Here is a 21,638-nt window from a genome sequence, read left to right on the forward strand (position 1 = left end):
AATAACCATTCTAACAGGTGTGAGGTTATATCTTATCATTTTTATTTAATTTCCCTGAAGATTAGTGATGTTGATCTTTTCATGAATTTGTTGGCCTTTGGATGTTTTCTTTGGAAAAATGTATATTCAGGTCCTTTGGCCATTTTGAAATTGGGTTGGTTGTTTTTTGTTTTTTCTCTTTTTGTTTCTGCTGTTGGGTTGTAGGAGTTCCTTCTATATTTTGGATATTGACCACTTATCAGATATGTGGTTTCCAAAATGTTATGCCATTTCATAGGTTGCCTTTTCATTTTGTTGTTGATGGTTTCACTTGCTAAGCAGAAGCTTTTTTTTTTTTTTTTAAATTTGATTTCTTTATTTCAGACAGAGAGAGAAAGCATGAGCAAGAGGAGGGGCAGAGGGAGAAGCAAACTCCCCGCTGAGCTGGACTCAAGGCTCACCAGGACCCCGGAATCATGATCTAAGCCGAAGACAGACGTTTAACCAACTGTGCCACCCAGGTGCCCTGAGCAAAAGCTTTTTATTTATTTTTTTTTTATTTTTTTTTTATTGCAAAAGCTTTTTAATTTAATGTTGTCCCACTTGCTTATTTTTGCTTTTGTTGCCTTTGCTTTTAGCGTCAAATCAAAAATCATTACCAAGATCAATGTCAAGGAAATTATCCTCTATGTTTTCTCCTAGGAGTTCTATGATTTCAAGTCATACGGTCAAGTCTAATGCATTTGGAGTTGATTTTTGTATATCCTGTGACATGATGGTCCAATATCACTCTTTTGCATATGGATATCCAGTTTTTTCCAACACTATTTATTAAAGAGACTATCATTTTCTTATTGTATATTCTTGGCTTTGTCAAAAATTAATTTACCATATATGCCTGAGGTTTTTTCTGTGCTCTCTATTCTGTTCTGTTGGTTATTGTGTCTATTTTTATGCCAACACTATACAATACTATATAGCTTTGTAATGTAATTTGAAATCAAGTAGCTTTGTTCTTCAAGATTGTTTGGCTATTCAGTGTCTTTTGTGATTCCATGCAAACTTTAGGATTGTTTTTCTATTTCTGTGAAAAATACCATTGAAACTTTGATAGAAGGGATCCCTGGGAGGCTCAGCGGTTTGGTCCCATGATCGATTGAGTCCCACATCGGGCTCCCTGCATGGAGCCTGCTTCTCTCTCTGCCTGTGTCTCTGCCTCTCTCTCTCTGTGTCTCTTATGAATAAATAAAATAAAATCTTTAGAAAAAAAAAAGAAACTTTGATAGAGATTGCATTTAATCTACAGATCACTTTGGATAGTATGCACATTTTAACTATTAATCCTTCCAATCCATAAACATGAAATAGCTTTCTATTTATTTGTGTCTTCTTCAATTTTTTTTCAACAATACCGTATAGTTTTCAGCATATAGAACTTTTACCACCTTGGTTAAATTTATTCCTAAGTGTTCTATTCTTTCTGATGCTACAGTAAATGAGATTGTTTTCTTGATTTCTCTCTCAGGTAGTTTATCATTAATGTATAAAAACATAATTGATTTTTGTATAGTGATTTTTTATCCTGTAAATTTGCTGAGTTCATTGATTAGTTATAGCAGATTTTGTTAATTTTTTTATTAATTCATGATAGACAGAGAGAGATAGAGAGAGAGAGAGGCAGAGACACAGGCAGAGGGAGAAGCAGGCTCCATGCGCGGGGAGCCTGACGTGGGACTAGATCCAGGGTCTTCAGGATCGCGCCCTGGGCCAAAGGCAGGCGCTAAACCACTGCGCCACCCAGGGATCCCCAGTTATAGCAGATTTTGGATACAGTCTTTTGGGTTTTCCACTTTTAAGGTCGGGTCATCTGCACATAGAGACAATTTTATTTCCTCTGGATGCCTTTTATTTCTTTTTCTCACCTAATTGCTCTAAGACTTCAAATTCAGTGTTGAATAAAAGTAGTAAGAGTGATCATACTCATCTTGTTCCTGAGCTTAGAGGGAACACTTTTTACCTTTTACCATTGAGTGTAATGTCAGCTGTGGGTTTGATACAATGGCCTTTATTATGATGAACTACATACCTTCTATATCAAGTTTGTTGAGAGTTTTGTTAAATGTTTTTTCTGCATCTATTGAGATGATCATGACTTTTATCCTTCACTTTGTTGATGTAGTGTATCACATTGACTTATGGATGTTGAACCATTCTTGTATCTCAGATAAATCCCACTTGATCATGGAATTTCATCCTTTTAATTTACTGTCAAATTTTGGTTTGCTAGTATTTTTTCAGGATTTTTGCATCTATGTCCTTTAGTGATATTGGCCTCTAATTTTCTTTTCATGCAGTGCTTACCTGGCTTTGGTATCAAAGTAATTCTGGCTACATAAAATGAGGGAAGTGTTTCCTCCTCTATTTTTTGGAAGACTTTGAGAAGGATTAGTATTAATTCTTCTTTAAGTGTTTGGAAGAATTCACTAGTAAAGACATCTCACCCTGGACTTTTGTTTATTGGGAGGTATTTGATTACTGATTCAGTCTCCTTACTAGTAACTGATCTCTTCAGATTTTCTATTTCTTTATGATTTAGACTTACTAAGTTGTATATTTCTAGGAATTTATCCGTTTCCTCTAGGTTATCTAATCTATGGGCATATAATTGTTCATAGTAGTCTCTTACGATCCTTATTTGTTTGGTATCAGTTGTAACTTCTCTACTTTTATTTATAATTTTATTTGTTTGCATTCTCTATCGCTTTTTGGTAAATCTAGCTAAAAGTTTATGATTTTGTTTATCTTTTCAAGAAAAAAACAGGTCTCGGTTTCATTGATCTTTTCTATTGTCCTTTTAGTCTCTATTTTTACTATGATCTTTATTGCTTTCTTCCTTCCACTAGCTTTGAACTTCATTTGTGCTTCTTTTCTAGTGCCCTAAAGTGTAAAGTTAGATTGTTTAATTAAAATATTTCTTTTTTCTTAATGTAGGCATTTATCACCATGAACTTCTTTCTTAGAATTGCTTTTGCTGCCTCCCATAAGTTTTAGTATGTTTATTTCCATTTTAATTTGTCTCAAGATATTTTTTTATTTCTCTTTTGATGTATTTGACCCATGGATTGTTCAGTAGCATATTGTTTAATCTCCACATATTGGGTTAATTATTCAGTTTTCTTCTCTAGTTTTATACCATAATGGTCAGAAAAGACAGTTGACATGACTTAAATCTTCTTGAAGTTATTAAGACTTGTTTTGTGGTCTAAAATAAAATCTATCTTGGAGAATGTTCCATGTGTGCTGGAGAAAACTGTGTATTCTGCTGCTGTTCAATGGAATGTTAATGTAATATGCCTGTTAAATCCATCTGATCAAATATGTAGTTTAAGTCCAATGTTTCCATATTGATTTTCTGTCTGGAAGTTCTATCCATTGTTGAAAATGTGGTATTGAAGTCTCCTACCTACTATTATTGTGTTGCTGTCTATTTTTCCCTAGCAATCTGTTAACATTTGCTTTATATATTTAAGTTCTCCTATGTTGGGAACATAAATATTTACCAGTGTTCTATCATCTTGGTGAATTGACCCCTTCATACAATGGCTTTTGTCTCTTGTTACTATCTTTGGCTTAAAGTCTGTTTTCTGTTATAAGTATAGTTAACTCTGTTTTCTTTTGGTTTTCATTTGCATGGACTACCTTTTCCATCTCTTCACTTTCAGGCTATGTGTGTCTTTAAAGCTGAAGTGAGGGGCACCAGAGTAGCTCAGTTGGTTGGGCATCCAACTTTTTGATTTCTGCTCAGGTCATGATCTCAAGGTCCTGAAATTGAGTTCCAAGTTGGGCTCCATGCTCAACAGGGCATCTGCTTGAGATTCTCTCTCTTCCTCTCCCTCTGCCCTTCCTCCTGCTCATGCTTGCACTCTCTTTCTCTCACAAATAAATTAAAAAAAAAAAAATTTTTTTTTTTTTAGTTGAAATGAGTCTCTTGTAGGCAGCATATAACTGGATCTTGCTTTTATCTGCCTTCAGCTCAGGTCATGACCCCAAGGTCCTGGGATTGAGCCCCACATTGGGCTCCCTGCTCAGCGGGGAGCCTGCTTCTCCCTCTTCCTTCTGTTCACACTTTCTCTCTCACTCTCTTTCAAATAAACAAATAAGATATTTAAATCTTTTTTAATTTTAAAAAGTATAGAATGTCCCCAGCATCTGCCCCAATTCCCTCTTGCCCCTTTGGAGTTCAATAGCCCCCTTCCAAACCTGGCTGCAGCCAAGCATTGATCTTCTTTCTGTCACGGCACATTAGTTTGCCTCTTCTAGAATCCAAATCAATGGAATTGTGCAATATGTACTCCTTTGTATCTGGCTTCTCTCTTTCAGCATAATGTTTTTGAGATTCATTCATGTTATTTACACATATCAGTAATTCATTCCTTTCTATTGCTAAGTAGTATGCATATACCACAGTTTCATCTATTCACCCATTGATGAATTTATGTATAATCTCCAGTTCTTGACTGCTATGAATAAAGCTGCCATGAACATTCATGAATAAATCTTTGAGAAGACATACATTTTCATTTCTTTTAGGTAAATACCTAAGAGTGAAATAGTTGGATTATATGATAAGTTTATGTTTAAACTTATGTTTATGAGTAAAAGTAGTAAGTATTGCCAAATACTTTCTCAATGTAATTTTATTATTTTACACTCTTACCAGCAATGTATGAGATTCCCAATTGCTCCACATCCTTCCCAACACTTGGTTTGGTCAGATACTTTTATTTTAGCTGTTCTAGAGACTATGTTAGCATTATCTTATAGTAACTTGTCTTTCTCTGATGACAAATGATGTTGTAATTTTTTCATGTGCTTATTGGCCATTCTTATATTTTCTTCTGTAATAAGTCTATTCCAATTTTTTGCCTTTTTAAAACTTGAGTTGTTTCCCTTCTTTTTATTGAGTTGTAAGAGTTCTTTATATATTCTTGTATGGAAGTCCTTTGCCAAAATAAAAAGCAAACAGAAAATATTTTTTAAGAACTTCAGGGTTACAGGGGTGCCTGGGTGGCTCAATTGGTTAAGTGTCTGACACTTGATTTTAGCACAGGTCATGATCTCATGGGTCATGAGATTTAGCCCCAAGTCAGGCTCCACACTCTGTGAGGAGTCTGCTTGAGATTCTCACCCTTTGCCCCTCCTACTCATATGCACTTGCACACTCTCTCTCTAAAACAAATAAGTAAATTGGGCTTCCTGAGGAAGCCTGCTTCTCCCTCTGCATGTGTCTCTGTCTCTCTCTCTCTCTGTCTTTCATGAATAAATAAATAAAATCTTTAAAGAAAAAAGAGTAATAAAACTCCAGAAATACTAGAGGAAAAAACAGAGAACAGAGATGAAAATCAATAAAGAGAAAAATAGTTTCATAAGGAATTTGGAAGCACCTGTTAGTAAAAATTTGTCGACTTTGAAGTAAGCAAAAATTCAAGACAGCATCTGCTCTGCTTAGTGACTACTTAAGCAATCACCCACACAGAGAAAACTGTGAGCCAAAAAGAAAAAAAAATTAAAAAGAGCATTTGTTGTGCTAAACTTTGATATCCATAACATAAAAAAGTTTATTAACCCTGAAATATCTTGATGATGTTTAGTTAGACTCAGAACTTTTTTTTAGAAATTTTATTTTCTTTAAAGGTTTTATTTTATTATTCGTGAGAGACACAGAAAGATTGGCAGAGACACAGGCAGAGAGAGAGAAGCAGGCTTGCTCCATGCAGGGAGCCTGGATGTGGAAATTGATCCCGGGACTCCAGGATCACGCCCTGAGCCGAAAGCAGGTGCTCAACTGCTGAACCACCCCAGTGTCTCTAGACTCAGAACTTAAAACCAAGTGTTTAGGGTAATTTGATAAGAATTCTTTCATGGGGACACCTGGGTGGCTCAGCAGTTGAGCATCTGCCTTTGACTCAGGGCGTGATCCTAGAGTCCCGGGATCAAGTTCCACATCGGGCTCCCTGCATGGAGCCTGCTTCTCCCTCTGCCTGTGTCTCTGCCTCTTTCTCTTTCTGTCTCTCGTGAATAAATAAATAAAATCTTAAAAAAAAAAAAAAAAAAAAAAAGGAAAGAAAGAAAGAAAGAATTCTTTCATGAAGTTACCCAGGATGAATCCCTGAGTCCTTGGGGTTACAATTTTGTGAAGAGACAATTGGCAGAAATAAGTTCCAAGAACTGACAGACATTCACTGGGGAGGAAATGGACTGATCTGGGATCAAATTCCATTGTATTCGACCAAAGAGTCACTGAGGGTGGGGCTGTAGGATCGGGATTATTCTCATAGCATTGTTTCTCTGATGTTTTTCCTTTTCTGTTTTTTTTAGAAGTAAAAATAAACTTGGCTCTGGCAAACAACATAATCCCTACAGAAAAACTGCCTAGCTCACTGAAAGTCTCCCCTCTCCTCTCAAATTTTCTTTGTTTAATGGTTTCATATGCCTTGGGTGTCATCAGCAAAGTTTAGCCATGCCTCGCATACTAGTGACAGGCTGCAAACAAATGTAGAAGAGGAAAGGGAAGAAGGAGAGCAAAGAGAGAAAGAAAGTGGAAAGAAAAGCTGAAGGTGGCACAAGGCAGCTGCCTCAGGTAGCTATCAAGGCAAGCAAGCCACGCACTTTTAAAAGATAGAATTGCTTTTTCTTCCCAAGCCAATGAAAGTGAAAGGTTATCGACTTTTTATGTGTACAAAATTAACATCAGAGAGCTTGTTGAGAATGATGATTCACAAACGCTATCTCCAGAGATTCGACTTCACTAACTCGCCGGTAAGCCCCAGATATCGGATTTACCGGGAAGATTCCAGAGCTTCTGATACCATCGGCTCCACAAAGGCTTGGTTGGGCTCATGGGTGTACGCCAGTGCCAAGGCACAGGGCTCTGTGCTCTAAAGGACTCTTCACTTACGTTTTTGTGTGTTTTATTTTATTTATTCATTCACGAGATAGAGAGAGAGAGACAGGCAGAGACACAGGCAGAGGGAGAGGCAGGCCCCATGCAGAGAGCCCGACGCGGGACTCGATTCCGGACCCCGGGACCACGCCCTGAGCCAAAGGCAGACGCTCAACCGCTGAGCCACCTGGGCGTCCCTTCACTTACGGTTACCGCTCCTGCAGCTCTTGAAATTCTTACCTTTGAACAAGAGATACCACAAGCCCCACCATGTTCATTATACCCTGAGTCTTAGAGACATAGCAGGTCTTGTCCCCACGGACCACACTTTGAAAGACAATGCAGGGGATCCCTGGGGGGCTCAGCGGTTTGGCGCCTGCCTTTGGCCCAGGGCGCGATCCTGGAGACCCGGGATCGAATCCCACGTCGGGCTCCCGGTGCATGGAGCCTGCTTCTCCCTCTGCCTGTGTCTCTGCCTCTCTCTCTCTCTGTGTGTGTGACTATCATAAATAAATAAAAAATTAAAAAAAATAAATCAAATAAATGAAAGAAAGAAAGAAAGAAAGCAACAGGGGTTAGATCTTAGATGTCAAACTTTCACTACCAAAAATACTCAGGCAATTATCTCTAGGTCTATTGGATTTTTTTAAATTTTTTTAAGTTTATTTATGATAGCCACAGAGAGAGAGAGAGAGAGAGGCAGAGAAATAGGCAGATGGAGCAGCAGGCTCCACGTGGGATTCGATCCCGGGTCTCCAAGATCACACCCTGGACCAAAGGCAGGCACTAAGCCGCTGCACCACCCAGGGACCCCAGTCTGTTGGATTTTAAGTCTGACAGGTAACCAGCATCTGAATAAAATCACTTTACACAATTTCTACTTGGCATTCCTGGATCCAGGGTTCCCAAGTGGATTTGTTTTCAGAGGGAGAGCCCACAGAGACAACAAGTAGCCCGGAAGCAAATTTCTGGGGCAGTTGTCACAGGAATTGGAAATTTTTTTGTACAAGAAAGGGAGGAAAAAAAAAGAGAGAGAGAGACCTCCAAAATGTTTGTCAGATTGTCCCAGTATTTTGTGGGAGAGCTGTAACCGAAAAGCTTTAGGACAGCTAATCAAAAGATCCCATTAAAAAAAAATATTTCCCATTTCTCCATGCATTATTATTGGTAAAGCATCAAAAATGCATATTCAATGGAGTAGAAAAACAGAACCACAGCAGTGAGTCAGTTCCAACCCAGGCTGAAAAAGAAAATCAGTGTATATGTTAGTTAAATTTAAAAGGCAAACTGCTTTTGCTGCTGTAACGTAACTTGAATATACTCATCTCAGCAGTCGAATCAGATTACCCTGGCTTAAGAGTCTGGCTATCCTTAAAGTAGAACAAGAAGAGAAAAGCTGTATTAGCTTTACTGAGGATGGTCAGCAGGTTATACAACATTTCTTATGGTTACTCATTTTCATTCACTCTTAAGTGGCTTCAGGAAGGTATAAGTCATCATGATTTCACCATCATTATTACCAATGCCATATCTATGTAATAATTATAATAACAATAGCTAATATATAGAATATATACTATGTGCTAAGCATTTTCTGAGTTATTTATACATGGTTGTTAACTCATGGCATAGTACTATCATTATCTCCATTTTACAGATGAGGAAACTGATGCACAGAGAGGTTAAGTGACTTACTTATGGTCACACAGCTACATAGCAGAGCTAAGATTCAAACACAAGGACTGTGACTACATTACCCAAGCACTTAACCACTAGAGAATGTAGCAAAGAGAGCTTAATGAAGCAAGGCAGAATAGCTTTTAACATTTTTTGGGGTTATGAACTCTTTTGAGAAGTTATATCCTTCAGAAAAATAAATTTATACTCCACACATTTACAAACCACTAGAGGACTGCCTATGTTCCTCCAAGACCACACATTTACCTCTATGACTCAATCTCAGGCTAAAAATGCCTACTCTAGACACTCATTACTTAAAATTATAAAATAGCTGTCACTAGCAAAGACAAAAATATTTTTAAAATCTAATGGCTGTGAAGTATAGACTCAGAGCAATAATAAAACTGTAAGCCTCATGCTTGTGCCATGTCATCAGATTGAAGAACTGGCTATTTTTAAATAACAAACTTTAAAGCTTTTCATCAACTGCCAAATTATTTCAAGATGAAAAAACAAATCACTGTAATTTCCAGCATTTTATGTTATGCTTACCTATACTGAGTGCTCAATAAATGTTAATAGAAGGAAAGGGAGAAAAGGAATATAAAGGTATCTTAATATTCTTTGGTAGTATAGTAAATGTGTTTCCAAAATATCATGCAACTTCTGTTTTTTACGATTTTTTTTTTAAATTTTTTACCTTTTAAGTAATCTCTACATCCAGTATGGGGCTGAAACTCACAACCCAGACATCAAGAGTCACATGCTGAACCAAGTGAGCCACCCAGGTGCCCCTCAATTTCTTTTTAATAGCATCCACCCATTCAATCATTTATTTAACAAGATTCATTGAATATTTATTGGTAATAAAAACCAAGTGAGGCCATCAAAAGTATGAATTTAAAAAAAAAAACACTATGGAACAGACACACCAAAAATTGAGATAAGTTGTCACACCATGAACAAAACTAGCAATTAGAAAAACACAGAAAGGAACATATAAAGGTTTAAAGCAAATTCCAGATAGATAGATGTTGCAAATTTGGTGAGGGAGCATCAATATCTGCCTTTACTTTCCAGGTTCTTTCTTTCCTCTGTCCATACCCACACCTTGACAACTCATTCTCAAAATTAAGTTATTTGAGTTCTTTTCCAATAAATTTCTTAGCTTCATAGTTCTATTGCTTTCGTCAGTTCACTCATTCATTAGCTACTAAATGTGGCATTTCTCAATAGCTAGTATTCATTTAAATTTAGCCAACTAAGAAACAAGTTAGAAAACAACACACAACAATCTGGGAAAGGGAGACTCCCACTCAAGACATGGAAGAAAATAACCTCAGAACATACCAGAGAGCTCCCTGCATGGAGCCTGCTTCTCCCTCTGCCTGTGTCTCTGCCTCTCTCTCTCTCTCTGTGTGTGTCTCATGAATAAATGAATAAAATCCTTTAAAAAAAAAAAAAAAAAAAAAAAAAAGAACATACCAGAGAAATAAGAGAACAAGCACAAACCAAGATAGTTTGGGTTTCCATCATGCCAACTGGACATATGACCTAGTAAAAACAAGTGATCAAATTGGCTTGTTATGAAATTTGGTACAAAGTCCAGATCAATGATTTCAGAAAATCTTGTTAACACTAGAAGCAAACAATGGGAGACCACTTAAAACTCTTACTGCTGATGCTAAGAACAGTTGTTCAGGGGCACCTGGCTGGCTCAGTGGTTGAGCATCTGCCTTTGGCTCAGGTCATGATCCCGGGGTCCTGGGATTGAGTCCTGCATTTGAGGTCCCCACTGGGATCCTGCTTCTCCCTCTGCCTATGTCTCTGCCTCTTTCATGAATAAATAAAATCTTTAAAAAAAAAAAAAGTTGTTCATACTCTGTAGAGCTATGGATCATTGTTTTACTCTAATTTCTCTGTTTTAAAACCACTTTTCAAACTATACTGATGCATGCTTTTCAAGCCTGGGTTCAATCACAGGAAAGTTCTAACTAGTGCCACAGGCTAATGAGCAGACATTTTATAAATAGCATGTCTAAGAGTTCTTCCATTGGGAAGCAACTTAGCTCTATAGAATGATGTCATATGTCTATATCAGCATCTTTCCTCAGCCCCAATTTGGTTAATAACTACAATTATGGATTGGTTATTTCAACAGCTCTGAGCCTTTGTCAAACCTTACTCCTATTATGTGTTTTCATACCTTCTTCTTAGGCTACTACAATAAGTTCCTAATTAGTCTCACTGCCATCAATCTCACCACCCTCTAAATAATTCTATATACTGCTGCAAACACCAATCTTCAAATTGAATGAAGTTCAAGGAGTGCCTAGGTGGCTTAGCTGGTTAAGCATCCAACCTTTTTTTTTTTTTTTTTTTTTAACATTTTATTCATTTATGAAAGACAGAGAGAGAGAGAGAGAAGCAGGCTCCACACAGGGAACCCGATGTGGGACTCGATCCCAGGACTCCAGGATCACACCCTGGGCCCAAGGCAGGCGCTAAACCACTGAGCCACCCAGGGATCCCCAAGCATCCAACTTTTGATTTCAGCTCAGGTTATGATCTCAGGGTTGTGGGATTGAGCCGTATGTTGAGCTTTGTGCTTAGCACAGAGTCTGCTTTTCCCTCTCCCTCTGCTCCCCCACCCCCAGCTCTCTATCAAATAAATAAATAAATAGGGATCCCTGGGTGGCGCAGCGGTTTGGCGCCTACCTTCGGCCCAGGGCGCGATCCTGGAGACCCGGGATTGAATCCCACGTCAGGCTCCCGGTGCATGGAGCCTGCTTCTCCCTCTGCCTATGTCTCTGCCTCTCTCTCTCTCTCTCTGTGACTATCATAAATAAATAAAAATTTAAAAAAAGTAAAAAAAAACAAACAAATAAATAAATAAATAAATAATAAATAAAATCCTTAAAAATACAAAGAATTAATTTTGAAACCTTCGCAGACTTTCAAAGTCCAAATTCCCTCAGGTGGAAAGCCAAGGCCCTCTACAGTCCATTAATTTACTATTCCAGGAATTTGCTCACATCATCCCATGTACCATGTATTGCAATACAGCCAAACCAACTATTTTCCTTTCCCAGAATATGTCGTCCAATCTCTGCCTCTCTGTCTCTCATTCCCCTGGAAAACCTTCACTTCTTACTAACCTATTAATAAGTACTTTTAATTTTGCAACTAAAAATGGGCATTCTTTGTGAAGCTTTACCCTGCATATTAAAAGCTAATTAATATATTTTATGGTATGTGCTTTACCATAACTTAAAAATTGTTTAAATTAAAACCACACACAATTTAATGATCAAGTTTGGCAACTTGGCAGACCAGATAACCTGAAAATTCTCCTGTGATAAACACCTAGAACTGATTCATAAATTCAAAAGCTTTCTTTTAAATGCCAAGCTGAATACTCAAGAAAGAAAGTTAACTTCTCAGGTTTCAGAAACACAAAGGGAATGAAAACCACTGTAGGGAATGTAAATTAAAACTTCATTTGCCCCTGAAGATAGGGAGGAGAAAGAAAAAAAGCCTTCCCTGAGGAATTAATAACCTTGCAATAACCATGTAGCCTAGGATTCTTTTTTAAATATATTTTTTTTATTTTTTATTTATTTATGATAGTCACAGAGAGAGAGAGAGAGAGAGAGGCAGAGACACAGGCAGAGGGAGAAGCAGGCTCCATGCACCGGGAGCCCGACGTGGGATTCGATTCCGGGTCTCCAGGATCGCGCCCTGGGCCAAAGGCAGGCGCCAAACCGCTGCGCCACCCAGGGATCCCGTAGCCTAGGATTTAAATGCAGAACAATATTATTGAAGCTAAAAAATAAGTATCTTAAAATTATAAGCTATCTAAAAGGAAAAAATGTAAGAAAGAGCAAGAACAAATGAAACAAGAACAAGTAGGGCAGTCTGGGTGACTCAGTGGTTTAGCACCACCTTCAGCCCAGGGTGTGATCCTGGAGACCCAGGATCAAGTCCCACGTCCCCTGCACAGAGCCTGCTTCTCCCTCTGCCTGTGTCTCTGCCTCTCTCTGTGTCTCTGTGTGTCTCTCATGAATAAATAAATATTTTTTTAAAAAAAAGAAACAAGAGCAAGTAGAAATGCAAAACAAATTTCTAAAAACTAAAAATAAAAATTTAGTGAATAAATTGAACAGTAGATTAGCTATCACTAAAGAGAAAATCAAGAGATGGATTGTATTTACCTGGAAGACATCACAGAATGAGAGAGAGAAAATAGAGATTTAGAGAAAAGAGGGTAATATGTCCACTATAACTCTAATAATAGAGAAAACGGAAAGGGGAAGATGGTGATAGTGTAGAAGAACCCTAGGCTCACCTCGTCCCATGAACACCATATAATTTTTTTTTGAACAACATATAATTACCAAATCATCCTAAGTACTCTAGAAATTGATCTGAAGACAGGCAGAACAAACTCCACAACTAAAGGTAGTGAATAGATGGAATATTACTCATCAAAAAGAATGAAATCTTGCCATTTGCAACAATGTGGATAGAATTAGAGGGCACTATGCTAAGTGAAATAAGTCAGTAAAGAAAGACAAATACCATATGATTTCACTCGTATGGGGAATTTAAGAACAAAAACAGATGAACATAAGAGAAGGGAAGGAAAAATAAAATAAGATGAAAATAGAGCAGGAAGCAACCATAAGAGATGCTGAACTCTAAGAAACAAACTGAGAGTTGCTGGAGGGGAAGTAGGTGAGGAGATAGGGTAACTGGGTGATGAGCATTAAAGGCGGCACTTAGTATAATGAGCACTGAGTGTTCTATGCAATTGATGAATCACTGAATTCTATCCTGGTAACTAATAATACAGTATATGTTAAATAAATTGAAATTAAATAAAGAATTTTTAAAAATAAAAAATAAAAGTAAAGAAGCCACATTGAAAAAGGTAGGAAGTGCAGAAGCATGGTTTGGGAGAGAAACAGATTGTGGTCGCTGCAGTGGGGAGGGTTAGGTCTCAGAAAAGGATGAGAAACAAACCAGCACACAGGGGAGCACATGGGAAAACGAATCCCCATAGCAATTGGCTTGTAAAGTGAGAAGGTCCATATTTTGTGAGTTCTTAAACCAGTGGGGCTTAAAGCCTGGAGTTTTAAAGGTCATTATGCTTGGCTTTAGGAGAGCTCAGAGGCCACTGGGACTGCTCTTGAAGAGAAGGCAAGCAAACAATCCATGGACATATGGCATGGAAACTGTGATCTGAAGAATGCCTGGGGCACACAGTAGTGAGGTTAGTTGCGTTAGTTGCTCATCTTGGAGCATGTCCCAGAGAGGCAGCATAGATGGAGAGACCCCTTTGGAAACAAAGGAGTTAGCTGGCACCATTTCCCTCCCTCACCACTCAGCATAAGCACAGAGCCACCTGTGGAACCAGCATAGCACCCACACTCACTACCTAACTTACTCACATCAAACCCCACCCCCACACACTTCAGAATAACCACCCTTCTCAGTCACACTTACAGTCCCAACACAGTGGGCCCCTCCCCCAACCCAGCCCAAACTCATCCCAACACCATGTCTCCTGACCCAAGAGCTTTACAAGGCCTTGGATCTGGTGGTGGTGGTGATGAGTCTCATTTTTAAAGCAGACCAGAGCACACATAGTTAAAACTCACAATATTCAGGCCAGGGACCAAACACTGCCCACAACAGGCAAAGAGAACCTCTGCAGACAATTGGCCTGAAAATTGAAGTAGCTAGGACAAAATAACAGAGCACATGCAGCACACATTGGAGACACTCCTAGAAGCTCCAGGCCCTGGGGAACAGAGGACACTATACTGTAGGGCACAACAGGACCTCTTCTTCATAAAGCCATTACCCTCAAGAACCAGAGACATAGCTGACTTTCCTAACACAAGAGACAGGCTCAAAGACTTAGATAAAATGAGAAGACAGAGGAGTTTGTTCCAAATGAAAGAACAGGACAAGGCCATGGCCAGAAATCTAAGCAAAACACACATAAGTAACATGCCTGATGGAGAATTATTTTTTAAGATTTTATTTATTTATTCATGAGGGACACACAGAGAGAGAGGCAGAGGGAGAACCATAGACAGATGGAAAAGCAGGCTCCTTGTGGGGAACCTGATGCAGGACTCAATCCCCAGACCCAGGATCACGACCTGAGCTGAAGGCAGATGCTCAACCACTGAGCCATCCAGGCATCCCTGTCTGATGGATAATTTAAAGCAATGATCATAAAGATACTCACTGAACTTGAGAAAAGATGGAGGACATGTGTGAGATGTTTAACACAGAAATAAGGACTAATACACTAGAGATAAAGGACTCAAATGAAGGGAAACATGCTTGATAGAAAGAACATCAGGTGGGAAGAAACAGAGGAACAAATGAATAACATAGGAGACATAGTAACATAAAGTAATCAAGTGGACAAAAGAGAAAAAAAGGAATTACGCAAAATGAGATTTTACTTACATAATAACATTTGTATTATAGGAGTCCCAGAAGAAGAGAGAGAAAAGCAGGCAGAGAATTTATTTGAAGAAAAATAGCTATAAACTTTCCTAATCTGGGGAAAGAAACAGATATCCAGACCCAACGGACGGTCACAGAGAACCCCCAACAAAATCAACCAAATCAGATCCACACCAACACATGTTGTAATTAAAATGGCAAAATAGAGTGATTAAAAATATATATATATTAGGGCTGCCCGGGTGGCTCAGCGGTTTAGCGCCGCCTTCAGCCCAGGGTGTGTTCCTGGAAACCCTGGATCGAGTCCCACGTCAGGCTCCTTCATAGAGCCTGCTTCTCCCTCTGCCTGTGTCTCTGCCTCTCTCTCTCTCTCTGTGTCTCCCATGAATAAATAAATAAAATCTTTAAAACATTAAAAAATAAATAAAATAAAAAATATATATTAAAAGCTACAAGACAAGACAGTTACATACAAACAAAACCTCATAAGGCTATCAGCAGATTTTTCAGCAGAAATTTTCCCAGCCAGAAAGGACTGGCATGATATATTCAAAGTGCTGAAAGGGAAAACCTGAAGCCAAGAATACTCTATCCAGTAAGGCTATTCTATTCTAAGGCTTCTACTCTATTCAGAATAGAAGGAGAGATAAAGAATTTCCCTGAAAAAAAAAACAAAAACAAAAAACTAAAGGAGTTTATGAACACTAAACTAGCCCTGCAAGAAATACTAAAGGGATTCATTGAGTGGAAAGGAAAGAAAAAATGACAGTGTGAAGGTAGGAAACACAAAAACAGCAAAAATTAATATTTCTGTGAAAAATCAATCATGGAAGTCACAAAATTTTAAAAATGTACACTATGACACATATACCTAAAATATGAGGAAGAGAGGACGAAAGAATGGATTCAAACTTAAATGACCATTAACTTAATATAGACTGCTATATCCAGAAGATGCTGTATGAAAACCAAATTGTAACCACAAACCAAAAACAACTAATAAATATGCAAAAAATAAAGAGAAAAAATTCCAAATATGTTGCTAAAGAAAATCAGCAAACCTCAAAAGAGAAAAAGACAAGAAAGGATCAGGGAAAATCTTCAGAAACAACCACAAAACAAGGAATAAAATGGCAATAAATATGTATCTATTAATAATTACTTTGAATGTAAATGGACTAGATGCTCCAATCAAAAGACCTAGGATGAAAAAAAAAAAAAAAAAAAAAAAAAGACCTAGGATGACAGACTGCATAAAAAACAAGACCCTTCTATATGCTGCCTCTTAAAGATATCTGCAGGTTGAAAGTGAGAAAATAGAGCAAATTTATCATGCAAATGGATAAGAAAGCCAGAATAGCAATACTTATATCAGACAAGGTATACTTTAAAACAAAAACTATAACAAGAGACAAAGAAGGACATTATATAATAATAAGGGGGACAATCCAACAAGAAGATATAACAATTGTAAATATTTATGCACCCAACATGGGAGCACCCAACTACACAAAACAGCTAATAACAAACATAAAGGACAATTGATACAGTACAGTGGTAGTAGAGGTCATTAACACCACACTTAAAGATCACCCAAACAGAAAATCAACAAGGAAACAATGGCTTCCAATGACACAGTAGCCCAGATATATCTAACAGATACATTCAGGACATTCCATCCTAAAACAGCAGAATACACATTCTTTTCAAGTGTACATGGAATATTCTCCAGAATAGATCACAGTTAGGTCACAAAATAAGCCTCAACAAATTTTAAAAAGATGAAAGTCATACCATGCATCTTTTCAGACCATGATGCTTTGTATACAAAATTAGAAATCAACCGTAAGAAAATATCCAGAAAGACTACAAACACATGAAGGTTAAATAACATGCTACTAAACAATGAATGAGTCAACCAGGGAATAAAAGAAGAAATTTAAAAATACATGGAAAAAAAAGGGGTGGGGGTGGGGAATCCCTATGTAGCTCAGGGGTTTAGCGCCTGCCTTTGGCCCAGGACATGATCCTGGAGTCCCGGGATCGAGTCCCACGTCGGGCTCCCTGCGTGGAGCCTGCTTCTCCTTCCTCCTGTGTCTCTGCCTCTCTCTCTCTTTCTCTATGTCTATCATAAATAAGTAAATAAATAAATCTTAAAAATAAATAAAATAAAATAAAATAAAATAAAATAAAATAAAATAAAATAAAAATACATGGAAAATGAAAATGAAAACACAACAGTTCAAAACCTTTGGGACACAACAAAAGCGGTTCTAAGAGTGAAGTTTATAGCAATATAAGTCTACCTCAAGAAGCATGGAAAAAAAAAAAAGCATGAAAAATTTCAAATAAACTAAACTTACAGGAGCTAGAACAAAAAGAAAACCCAAAACCAGCAGAAGGAAGGAAATAATAAAAATTAGAGCAGAAATGAATGATATAGGGATCCCTGGATGGCTCAGCGGTTTAGTGCCTGCCTTCGGCCCAGGGCGTAATCCTGGAAACCCGGGATGGAGTCCCAAATCAAGCTTCCTGCATGGAGCCTGCTCTCCCTCTGCCTGTGTCTCTGCCCCCCGCCCCCCTCTGTGTCTCTCATGAATAAATAAATAAAATCTAAAAAAAAAAAAAAAGAATGATATAGAAACTAAAAACATGGGACGCCTGGGTGGCTCAGCAGTTGGGCGTGTGCCTTTGGCTCAGAGTATTGTCCTGGAGTTCCAGGAGCCAGTCCTGCTTCAGGCTCCCTGCATGGAGCCTGCTTCTCCCTCCTCCTGTGTCTCTGCCTCTCTCTCGGTATGTCTATCATAAATAAATAAATAACTCTTAAAAAAAAAAAAACTGAAAATACCCAAGTAAATAAAATCACAAATGAGAGAGAAAAAAGAACAACCAACACCACAGAGATAAGAGAATATTATGAAAACCTATGTTGACAAGTTGGACCATCTGTAAGATAATGGAAAAATTCCTAGAAATATGTAAGATACCAAACTGAAACAGGAAGAAATAGAAAATTAGAACAGACCAATTTCCAGCAAAGAAACTAAAAAATGAGTAATCAAAAAATTCCCAACAAAATGAGTAATCAAAAAATTCCCAACAAACAAAAGTCCAGCACCAGATGGCTTCACAGGTGAATTCTACCAAACATGTAAAGAAGAGTTAATCCTTCTCAAACTATTCCAGAAATATAAGAAAACTTCCAAATTCATCTTAGGAGGCCAGCATTACCCTGATACCAAAGCCAGAGAAAGACATCATTAAAAATAAATAAATAAATAAATAAATAAATAAATAAATAAATAAATAAATAAAATAAATTATATATATATATATATGCCAATATCTCTGATGAACAAATGCAAATTGTTCAACAAAATTCCTTAACAAAATGCTAGCAAACCAAATCCAACAATACATTTAAAAAATCATTCACTCCAATCAAGCGGCATTTATCCCTGGGTTGCAAGAGTGGTTCAATATTTGCAAACCAATCAATATGATACATCACATCAATAAGAGAAAGGATAAGAATGCTATATTGTTTCCATAGATGCAGGAAAAAGCATTTGACAAAGTACAAAATTCATCATGGTAAAAACGCTCAAAAAAGTAGGTTTAGACATAACACACCTCAACATAATAAAGACCATATAGGGAAAAACTGCAGCTAACATGCTCAGTGGAGAAAAACTGAGAGCCTTTCCCCTAAAGTCAGGAACAAGACAAAGATGTCCACTCTCACCACAGTTACTCAACATAGTACTAGAAGTCCTAGCCACAGCAATCAGACAACAAAAAGAAGTAAATGGTATCCAAATTGGTAAGGAAGAAGTAAAAGTTTCACTATTTGCAGATGACATGATACTGTATATAGAAAAACTCCAAAGACTACACCCAAAACCTGCTACAACTGATAAATTCAGTAAAGTCACAAGGCACAAAATCAATCTACAGAAATCTGTTGCATTTCTATATACCAGTAATGAAGTAGTAGAAAGAGAAATTAAGAAAACAATCCCAAAGGGCAGCTGGGTAACTCAGTTAGTTAAATGTTGACATCCGATTTTGGCTCAGGTCATAAGATCAAGCCCCTTGTCAGGCTTCATGTGCTTAACAAGGATATTGATATCCTTGATATTTTCTCCCTCTTCCTGTGCCCTTCACCCTGCTCATGCTTTCTTTCTTTTTTTTTTTAATTTTTTTTTAATTTTATTTATTTATTTATGATATTCACACAGAGAGAGAGAGAGAGAGAGGCAGAGACATAGGCAGAGGGAGAAGCAGGCTCCATGCACTGGGAGCCCGACGTGGGATTCGATCCCGGGTCTCCAGGATCGCGCCCTGGGCCAAAGGCAGGCGCCAAACCGCTGCGCCACCCAGGGATCCCCCTGCTCATGCTTTCTTAATTAATTAGCTAATTAATTAATATCTGGGGCACCTGGGTGGCTCAGTCAGTTAAGCATCCGCCTTCGGCTCAGTCATGATCCTGGGATCCTAGATCAAGCCTCCCATCCAGCTCCCTGCTCAGTGGGGGTCTGCTTCTGCCTCTGCCCCTCCCCACTGCTCATGCTCTCTCTCACTCTCTCGTTCACACTCTCAAATAAATAAATAAAATCTTTAAAAATAAATAAGCATCTTTTTAAAAAATGTTTTTATATAAAAAAGTCCCATTTACAATTGCACCAAAAATAAGATACCTAGAAATAAACCTAACCACAGATGTAAAAGACCCATCCTCTGAAAACAATAAAGCACTGATGAAAGAAATTGAAGATAGCCCAAAGAAATGGAAAGATGTTCTAAATTCATGAATTGGAAGAACAAATATTGTTAAAATGTCTATACTACCCAAAGCAACCTACACACTTAATGCAATGCCTATCAAAATATCAACAGCATTTTTCACAGAACTAAAACAATCCTAAACTTTGTGTGGAACCACAAAAAGCAGTGAATAGAATCTTGAAAAAGAAAAACAAAGCTGAAGGCATCACAATTCTGGACTTCAAGTTTTATCATGAAGCTGAATTAATCATAAAATGGTGCTGGCACAAATAGACACAAAGATCAATGGAACAGAATAGAAAGCCCAAGGGTGCCAGGGTGGCTCAGTTGGTTAAGTGTCTGCCTTTAGCTTAGGTCATGATCCCAGGGTCCTGAGATTGAGCTCCACATCAGGCTCCCTGCTCAGTGGGGAGCCTGCTTCTCCCTCTCCCTCTGCCTGCCACTCCACCTACTTGTGCGCATATTCTCTCTCTCTCAAATAAATAAGTAAAATCTTTAAAAAAAGAAAAAGAAAACCCAGCAATGAACCCACCATAATCTAGTCAATTAATCTTTCACAAAGCAGGAAAGAATATCCAATGGGAAAAAGAATGTCTCTTCTACAAATGGCATTGGGAAAACTGGACAGTAAGATGCAAAACTGATGAAATTGAGCCATTTTCTTATACCATACACAAAAATGAATTAAAAATGGATTAAAGACCTCAATGTGAGACCTAAAACCATAAAAATCCTCAAAGAGAGCACATTGTAATTTCTCTGACACTAGCCTTAGCAAATTTTTTCTAAATAGGTCCCCTGAGGCAAGGGAAACAAAAGCAATAATAAATTATTGGGACTTGTAGCATAATAAAGAACTTCTGCACAGGGAAGGAAACAATCAACAAAACAAAAAGGCAACCTTTGGAATAGGAGAAGACACTTGCAAATGACATATTCAATAAAAGGTTAGTATCCAAAGTATAAAGAATTTGTCAAACTCAATGCTTGAAAAACAAATAATCCAATTTTAAAAATGGTTAGAAGACATGAATAGATATTTCTCCAAGAATACGTACAGATGGCCAACAGATACATGAAAAGATACTCATCATCACTTATCATCAGGGAAATACAAATCAAAACTATAATTAAGGGCACCTGGCTGGCTCAGTCAGGGGAGTGTGTGACTCTTGGTATTGGGGTGGTGAGTTTAAGCCCCACTTTGGGTATGGAGACTACTTAAAAATAAAATCTTAAAGAAAAACTACAATGAGATATCATCTCACACCCGTCAGAATGGCTAATATCAACAATATAAGAAACAGCTAATGTTGACAAGCATATAGAGAAAAGGGATCCCTCTTGCACTGTTGGTGAGAATGCAAACTGGTACAACCACTGTGGAAAACAGTAGGGAGCTTCCTCAAAAAGCTAAGAATAAAACAATCTTATGATCCAGCTATCATACTACTGAATTTACAAAAAAAAAAAAAAAAAATAGGGCAGCCCGGGTGGCTCAGCGGTTTAGCGCCGCCTTCAGCCCAGGGCATGATTCTGGAGACCCAGGATTGAGTCCCACGTCGGGCTCCCTGCATGGAGCCTGCTTCTCCCTCTGCCTGTGTCTCTGCCTCTCTCTCTCTGTGTCTCTCATGAATGAATAAATAAAAAATCTTAAAAAAAAAAATACAAAAACACTGACTCAAAGGGATATATGCACCCTTATGTTTATTGCAGTGTTATTTACAATAGTCAAACTATGGAAGCAGCCCAGGTATCT

General features: G+C 37.9%; 1 protein-coding gene across 2 annotated transcripts in view; it reads right to left on the reverse strand.

Moving 5' to 3' along the window:
- The window catches only part of ADIPOR2 (adiponectin receptor 2), a 145,669-nt gene that overhangs the window by 105,019 nt on the left and 19,012 nt on the right, over positions 1–21,638 (reverse strand). The window lies entirely within an intron of this gene.

Source organism: Canis lupus, chromosome 27, assembly GCF_011100685.1.
Source record: "Canis lupus familiaris isolate Mischka breed German Shepherd chromosome 27, alternate assembly UU_Cfam_GSD_1.0, whole genome shotgun sequence".
In the NCBI taxonomy this organism is placed as follows: Eukaryota; Metazoa; Chordata; class Mammalia; order Carnivora; family Canidae; genus Canis; species Canis lupus.